The sequence below is a fragment of the Lissotriton vulgaris genome, chromosome 10 (assembly GCF_964263255.1).
Source record: "Lissotriton vulgaris chromosome 10, aLisVul1.2, whole genome shotgun sequence".
NCBI lineage: Eukaryota > Metazoa > Chordata > Amphibia > Caudata > Salamandridae > Lissotriton > Lissotriton vulgaris.
This window is the reverse complement of record NC_141698.1, coordinates 902,925,707-902,935,209: the sequence shown is the minus strand read 5'-3', so window position 1 is coordinate 902,935,209 and position 9,503 is coordinate 902,925,707.

Here is a 9,503-nt window from a genome sequence, read left to right as displayed (position 1 = left end):
CATGTCAGTAAAAAGGCTTGGAGAAATGCAAAAAGTTCAGGGATGAATGTTGAAGCCCACTTGTAGCATTTATTTTAAAGGCCCTGGGCCCATGTGGTGCCATTCACTAGGGACATATAAGTAAATTAAATGTGCCAATTAGCTGTGCACTGATTTTAACATGTTTCGAAGAAAGAAAGAAAGCACTTTACCACTGGTTGGAAGGAGTAAACTGCACAGAGTCGTAATGCCAACAAAAACTGTTTCAACAAAAATAAAGAAGGGAAGGCAAAAAACCTAGGGAAATACCACACAAAAGATGGTCATTTGCAACAATCTGTCTTAAGGTAAGGAGGTCAGATCATACAGACATCTTCAAGCAACAAAATGAAGAATGTGGCTGCTGTTTATTTTAAAGAAAATCATAACAATGCAAGCTTCCTGTTGAGGTTTGTAGGATCATGTCATGCCCCAGAACATCTGCAGTGATTTAATAAACATTGTAATTATGTCAACTAGAGACAAAACTCATTATCTCTCAGTCATGTCTCCAGCCCAATGGGCTGAATAATTATGAGGATGTGTACCTGTTCTTTTAAAATCTCACATCCCCAGCTCACTAATGAAAGAATTTAGACATTTTCTATCAAAGGCCTCCCCTCAAGTGTTCGCACATATACTCTGAGGCTTTTAAGTTTGAATAAGCATTTAATTATCACCAATAATTATGTTAATCAGGGCTTACTGTTAACAAACAGGTGTTAACTGCCTAATAGTGGGCATTCTAATGCATATGGTGTGCAACATGTCACCTACAGAAAGCCATTGAGGATGGTTGAAGCAGCATGAGCAGTATCCTGCCATGCTGTTTCTGTTTCTAACATGAAGATGAAATAAAGAGATATGTTACGTTTGTGAGTTTTTATTGCACTAAATGCTGTGATATAAAATCCCATATTTACCTGAGTATCATGAAAACTGGACAATATTTCATAATACCCTGTGAAATATGTTTCATCAACATAATAACAGAGATTTATTATTGTAAGGACGACCAAGAGTGGGCCCATTGAAGGACAAACTTTTTATTCAGTAAAGTTATCTGAATTATGCATCAAAGTAGCAAATTATGATGCACATTCTCTCACAGTATCATTTTCAGCCACATGAGTTAGAAACTTTGCATATCATTTAAATGATGTGGCAAAATATGTGGTAAATGTGGTCAATCTGTAATTATATAGTAAGCACCAAAGCCACAAGCTTGCATAGTTTTTCTGGCCTGGCCATTGTCCAAATTTAAAATATATATATACATATTCATGAAATTCCAATCAGTGTTCATTGTTAGTTGCACTTTGAAAAAATGCAAAAGACACACAATTGATGGTTTTGGGGTTTCACCCCTCTTCAGCCAGGATAGCTTGATTCCAGTGGCACAGTGAGCCCAGGACCCACGTCTGGGCATACCTGGCGCACTTAGGGTGAGAAAGCAAAGGACACACACTTGGTGGTTTTTGGGGTTTCACCCCTCTTTAGCCAGGATAGCTTGATTCCAGTAGCACAGTGAGCAGAGGACCCACGTCTGGGCATACATTGAAAGAATTGCCTTTTCAAGTGCACTTCCCCAAAATTAACATGTAATATTAAAACAATTGTATTTTTTACTTGTAGCTAGTTATCTGTCTGTCAGAAGGGACAATTATAGGAATTAATTACTCTAATCTTGCAGATGACACACAGATCAGCAAACAATTATACAAAAAATAATCAAATTAAAAAACCTTTTTTTGACAATGTACACTAATCGACCTATTAATCAGTCGTGTGAACCATGCCATACAGTGCAAGGTTATTCACATCTCATAGTTATTTGGAAATAATTCAATGCAACAAATCCAAGCCTTTAGGCTATCTGATTGCTGAAGTACAACTACCCTCACAGGCTATTCCCTATCTTTTTCATGAATTCTAGAGGAAATCATAAATTAGTCATACTATACCACGACTCACACAAATGAGGGCTGATAAAGTCCACATTTCAGGTCTACTTTTGACCCCGCTCTCCTTCATCGGAACTGTAATTCATTCACAAACCCAATATTATTATAGGAAGAACTCTATCAAATATGGATTCTCCTCTTTACTTGGAAAAAACAGGAGACTTCCACTGCTCACATTAAAACCTGTTTGGCTGCAGTGTTTAACTGGCTTACAGCAGCCCAGTTAAAATATAATGAAGATAAAACTGAGATTTTATTCTTTTGAGGAGTTCCCCCCTCTGTTCTGTCATACTTTTTGGCCGCATGAGTCCCCTAGGCCCTCACCTGCGGGTTTCCCAGTAACAAATCTCAGAATCTGGTTCAACGAAAAGCTTAGGGGGCCCATTAGGATGTCGGGCAGATTGCCCCCGCCAGGCTGGCGGTGGTTACCGCCAGCCTGGCGGGGGCAATCCGCCCGACATTCGTATTGGAATTCCCCCCGCCATACTAGTATGTCGGGGGGACATCGGCGGACAGAAAGACCGTCCGCTGCTTTTCCGCCCCAGTCACCTGGCAGCCGGGGCGGAAAAGGATTAATATGGTGGCGGTGTCTTTCAGACACCGCCAGCCATATTACAATGGGCTTCCATGTGATGCCTTTCCGCGGCGGCGATGCCGCCACGGAAAGGCATGCGGTCTTCACTATGGGGGCCCCCTTGCCCCGCCCCCAGAGTGAAGGAGAGGTGGGGGGTGCACACGGGGGGTACCTGTGGTACCCCCTTCATTTGCATGGACAAAGCGTCAGGCACCGCGCAGTGCCTGCCGCTTTGTCAATGCAAATGTTTTAATGCATTTTTAGCATTGTGACGGGGATGCAGAGAGCACCGCCCGCCACAATGCTAAAAATGCAGGATGTGCCCGCCACTGTGGCGGGCGCATCCTAATCTCCCCCACAGGACCCCCGCCCTTGTGGCGGGCGGTCCCAATCCCCGCTACGATGACGGGCGGCCAATAGGCCCCTTAGTTTCTCCAACCAAATCAGTAAATTGACGGGCACTTGTTTCAGCATCTTGAAACTTCTTTAAAAATGTCTGCCGCTCCTGCCTTTAGCAGCAAAAGAAACGGTAATTTGAGCTCTTGTTACCTCTCGCATTGATTATGCGAATGCACCGTATGTTGGCCTTCCCGGTTACCTAATGGACAAACTTCAGGTGGTCCAAAATGCCACAGCTAGCTTGCTTCTTGACCTTCCCAAACGTACTAGTGTGAGGCAGCATCTTCACAAGCTGCACTGGTTACCAGTAAGGGCAAGGTTCACTTTTAAGGCTTTGGTAACGGCTCAAGCTGCGCTTTATGAGTATGGCCCTTGGTATCTTAGGAAACGCTTCCAGTTCTATAACCCTAGCAGACATCTGCATTCCTCCAACATGCTTCTGGTCACCATCCCCAGATTTCGTCTGAAAAGAAGGGGTGACAGTTCCATGTCCTATTTGGCAGCTATGGCTTGAAACTCCCTCCCTTTTGACTTGTGCTGCCTTCAGAACTCTACCCAATTTAGTAGTGACACTAATGGATATATGTATAGATGTATATGTATAGATGTGTGACATGTACATTGTCTTTACAGAGCACAACATTCGGTAGTGGAACTCCTGATGAAGGCAGTTGTCTGTCGAAACTCGCGTTGAGTTAATCTGGAAACCACCCAAAAAGAATTATGTTTATCAACATGTTTTTTACTACATCAATTGTGAATTAAATGATTACTGTCCAGAAGATCATATATATCAATATGATCATTTGAATGTGTTACGCTTGAGTACTGTATGTTTATGTTTTTTTGGTATGTAAATCCTTACGCACAATTTGTTTTAGTATGTATGCATTCAGGTTCTCCAATAAATAATGTGAGGTTCTATTGTATATTTGAAACAAGGGTGATTTTATTAACAATACAAATACTGTTCTGTATACAATAGTGACACTAATGGATATATGTATAGATGTGTGACATATACATTGTCTTTACAGAGCACAACATTTGGTGGTGCTACTCCTGATGAAGGCAGTTGTCTGTCGAAACGCGTGTTGAGTTAATCTGGAAACCACCCAAAAAGAATTATATGTTTATCAACATGTTTTTTACTACATCAATTGTGAATTAACGATTACTGTCCAGAAAATCATATATATCAATATGATCATTTGAATGTAGTATGCTTGACTACTGTATGAATGTAGTCAGAATGTTGTTTTATTGTTAGCCTCTGTAGGACCTTTTTCTCTTAATATGTGTTTTATATTCACTAAAAGGACTATGAAATCTAATAAATAACTTTTTTATATTTTTCTAATTATTAGTGTCACCATTGTTTTTTTCCCTATAATGGTTTGAGAGCCTATTTGTTTGAAGTAGCCCTTGATTATTTACAATAATGCATTTCCCTGTCTAGATGTACTTCTCATCTGTATCAGGGGATTCCCTTTATTTTGCAATTGGCAGGTGAGGCGAGCCAGGACAGATGAGACACCTACCAATCTTGTTGTAACACTTCGATAGACCCTAGCATTATTATTAAATTATTATGAAAACATATTTGTATAGCGCCTAAACTACCTGGAGTCCTCGTAGCGCTTCAGGGACCAATAACATCACACAAAAAGTCTCAGCCGACACTACCAGTTGAATAGATGTGTTTTCAGAAGTCTGCGGAAGGTTGTCCGACTACGGATCTCTCTTACTGACTGGGGCAGTGAATTCCATAATCTGGCCGCCGAATAAGAAAAAGAGCGACCTCCCCATCTTGACTTCCTAATTTTCCTTGTAGTGGCCAGAAAATGGTTACTAGAGCGGAGAGATCTTGATGGTACCTAGGGCGACAGCATGGAGCGAAGAATGGCTGGGCCAGATTTCCACATAACCTTACGGGCTATGCACATCGCCTTAAACGTTACCCTGGCAGCCATAGGAAACCAATGCAGCTGACGAAGCGCTGGTCCTGCAGACTGCCTCCTAGGAACCTGCAGGAGTAATCTTGCTGCACTATTCTGAACCACCTGTAGTTTGTTTATTGTGGTCAGTGGGGCTCCTAGGTACAGGACATTTCCGTAGTCCAGCCGAGATAATATCAGGGCCTGGACCATAATTCTGCGGGCATCAAATGGAAATAGAGGAAGAACTTTGCATAACATCCTCAACAACCCATAGCAGGTTGATGATAAGACCGTAGACTGATGGCTGAAGTTGAGGGTGTCATCAAGCCACACGCCCAAACTGTTTATATGTGGCTTTGGCGGTGGCACAGGTCCTAGACATGAGGGCCATGCGGGGTGATAGAAAGTGTAGGAGAAGAGTTGCCCAGTAACATGATCTCTGTCTTATCTCCGTTAAGGCGGAGATATGAGCCCTCCATCCACCTGGCCACTGCTTCAAGGCAGGGGGCCAGCATGTCAGACGATCCCTTGTCGTGGCACAAAGATACCACTAACTGGGTGTCGTCTGCGTAGCTGACGATCTTAAAGCCAAATGGATGGATGACGGCTGCCAATGGCTGCATGTACACATTAAAGAGCGTCGGACTTAAGGCCGAGCCCTGTGGTACCCCCCATTCCAAGGACAGACTGGAGGAGACCACATCTCCCTCAAAGTCTTGGAAGCGGCGGTTATTGAGGAAGGAGGTAAGCCAATCCAGTGCAGCGCCCGACACCCCGCTACTCTTGAGTCAGTTGATCAAAATGGAATGGTTGACCGTGTCGAACGCTGCACTAAGATCTAGAAGAATGATGGCAGCCCTACCTCCCTCATCCACCAGCCTCCTTGCCTCTTCAGTTACCAACAACAGCACAGTCTCTGTTCCATGGTTTGGACGGAAGCCGGTTTGGGTGTCGTCCAACAATTTGTTGGACTCAAGATGGTTAGCCAGAATGCTGTTTACCTGTTTCTCCAACAGCTTACTAAGCCATGGCAGGAGAGAAATTGGGCGGTAGTTCGAAAATGTGGATGGATCTAAGCTAGGTTTTTTTATTAATGCTTTAACCATAGCACATTTCCACATGAGAGGGACTGTACATGTGGAAATGGAGAGATTTAAGACCTCTATAATGGTAGCCTGAACAGCCTTGATAACTGCCCTGAGCTGTTGAGGCGGAGCCACATCCAGCGGAGATCCCGAGGTGACTTTGCTGACAATTTTGTCAAGCATCTCTGCGTCCAGAAGATGTAATTGATCGAGCACTGGCACATGAGCTAGATCTGTGGTAATATTATCCACCAAATCAACCTGCTTGGGATGGAAAGCAGTGTAGATAGCTTGTATTTTCTCTTTAAAGAACACCGCCAATTGATTACAACGTTCAAGAGCCCCTTCTTTTGAGGAAGAAGTTTGTGGAGGGGTGATGAGGGACTTCGCTATTCGAAAGATCTCTTTAGGGGAGTTAGATGCAGTACTTATTTTAGTCTCATAGAAGTTTGCCTGGGTCCTTTAAATCTCGGTTTTGTAACTCCTGATCGCTTTCCTATAGATTTCCTTTGTTTCTTGCGAAGAATCAAGTCTCCATAGCCTTTCCAACTTACGGCAAGATTGCTTTAATGATCTCAGATGGGGGCTAAACCACTGGGCTGCATTTTTCCTATTATGTTTTTGAACGATGACCTTGGGGAGAGCCCTATCAAGAGATTCCTGGATCCACTTATTAAAGTTTGTGTTTGCCTCCTCAATGTCAGAACCTAGCAATGGCTTGGCTGCCTCCAAGGATGTTTTCCATTCATGCAGTGGTAGATTACACCACTTCCGGTCCCACCGTATGTTAGATGGTTATGCTCCCCGTCCAGTCTTTGTTACCCAAAATAGGGGAACTAGGGAGTGGTTGGACGAAGGTAGAGAAATGGGGTCCCCTGTAAGATTGTCTAAATTACTGAAGTCGGGGTCAAGGAGATGGCCTTTTTCATGTGTTGGAAGGAGGCCCTTCAGGTCTAAACCCAGCGCTTGGAGTCCAGATAAAAGATTATTAGTTGCAGAAAGGGTTACATCCTCCAAGTGTATATTGAAATCTCCTATGGTAGTAAAGTTCACCATGGCAACCACTTGTTCTGAGGCCAAATCAATAAGTTTGGGAATAAAATCCTTTAGCGCCTCAGGAGGGCGATAAATGAGTACGCCTGATAGGCAGTCGGTTGGGGACAGTTCCAGTGAAAAGGTGAGATTTTCCCCGTCCGTGAATAAAGATGGTAATAATCTGCATCTGTAGGTATCTTTATAGATAATAGCCAGGCCTCCTCCTCTTCCTGAGCTGCGATCAATTCTGCCAATACCGTATCCTAACGGAAGGACCCGAATAATATCGGGTTCATTCCCTGGTTGCAACCATGTTTCAGTTAAAAATAAAGCATCCAGCTTATATTCCTCAATTAAAAGGGCTAAATCGGTGCAATGTTTAGGCAGAGATCTACAGTTTAGGAGGGCTAAATTATATTGTGCAGTGGAAGTACGATCTCGATCAAGGTGATAGTAAGATTTAAAATAACGATGACAGTGACGACATACCAGCGGGGGCTTTGCAGGGTCTAGGGTGTGATGACATTCTAACCTTTTATTAGGCCTCAGCTTGTGTAGGGTGGCACTACTATACATCAGAGGGGATCCCCTACAAGAACCAGGGGGTATGGCCCCTGGTCCCGACCGGGCACGGACGGGCGCAGGCGGGCGCGCCCGCTGCGTGCGTCCTCTACGCGGCTGGGAAGGTGTGCCACTCATATTCAGGCTGGGGGTGGGAGAGGCCAAACCACTGGAGCGGTGATCCCGGGCTACCCCCAATATGGCGGCCAAAATGAACTCCACCCGCCACAGCACATACTCGGCTGCACGGGATAGCGGCGGAAAATGTGAGGGCAGCGCAGTCTAATGTGCGTCCTGAGGTTACGTGGTTTTCGACTTCGCTTCGTATCTAGCCGTCATTTTGTGTTTAACCGCCATTTTGTGTTGCCTCACTCAGGCAGCACGGCGGACGTGGTGAACGCGATGTTTTTGCCTTTTCAGCTGCTACGTGTCTCTCTTGTTAAAGAGTAACTCTTGCCCATGTTTACGAAAACCGATGTCAGGGTTTGCCGAGTCTGTAAATCCATGTCTAGACTGATTAATCCATGTCTTACTCCACTGTTTGGGTCCCACAATTCTTCTTGACTTTATCTTGTTTAACTGACCTTCGCTATTCTCTTCGTGTGTTCTCTTGTTACATAAACTATCTTTTGAAGCATTCAAACATGTTCTACCACCTGCAAATTGAATTACGGGCACTAGTGTTGATTAACCTGAGGGGAGGAGAGCACACAGGGTCTGAAAGAAGGGTGTGTTTTAGACATTCGATAGCTTGTTTTCAAACTATTCCTATTTGTCAGTTTTGTATGTTTTGGGAGTTGGCATTGTAAACTTGTGTACTATAATAGTTTGTGCGCCACGGAATGAACTGGCAGTCTCCTGAGAACCTACCCTTGGTGTACTTACAGGACAACTGTGCTTAGCTGCAGCTAATAAATCTGTTTTCTACTCCTAACAGAGTGGCTCGTGTCTCTGTCTGCCAAGGCAGGTGAACCCGGAGATTATAGGCATGCCCTGCGCCGCCTGGCCCATAAGGTCAGGTTCTCCAATTGGCGGCCCAATGTGTGGGTGACTTCAGTGGTAGTAGTTTTGCCCAAGGGTCGTGAGGAGCTTCGCAAGAAAATTCCGGAGGATTTCGCGAACCACGTGAGCGACCACTGTATGTCGAAGTGGACCGAAGGTCTTTTGAAGCGCGGCTACTCCTTCCCGATGGCTGCTGATGACTGCTGCCCTGACTGTCGCCCTGCCTTGGCCCCCTGGTGATGATTAGTATCGCGAGACGTTAGACGGACATCTGTTGGCGTGAGAAAACATTTAGTTAAGCATTCGTGGGTAGCGCCCACTTTTTGTTTTTGTTTTTTGTTATTCGATTAGTGCACTAACCGAAGCCGAGGGGTAAGTACGTTTGTGCTGTGACTATATTGTCTAAAATCCCTTAACGTTTGTAAGAACTCCAGTTCGTTACAAAATGCCTGGATTTAGTAAGTTTAGGAAATGTTGTTGTTTTGGTTGTACTAGGGATTCCCGGCTAGAGGATTCTTTTCCGATTGCTCCGGTTGGAACTCCCACTTACGAGCTCTATTCAAAACATGGTTTAGGTCCTATTGTTTTTATTGAAACATGGATTCGATATAGCAAAAAAGATGGTGTCTTACGGTGGCCACAAAATGGCACCTTTGAGCCTGATATACTAGATAATTTGGAAGCGATTTTATTTAGGAGAAAAGCCCGGCCGGCAATGTTTGACTCTTTCCGCCTCTGGCTTAAAGAAGCCAAACAGAAAGAAATTAAGCAAATGAAGAAAGATAAGAAAGAGCAGAATATGACGATTTTGCAGGCTGCCCAACAGTTTAAAAATGATGAAGCTGATCAGATGGTTGAGGTTTCGGAAAGACAGCATCGAATGGCAATAGACAGATGTTATCCTGTGTTACCTACTGCCTCAAAG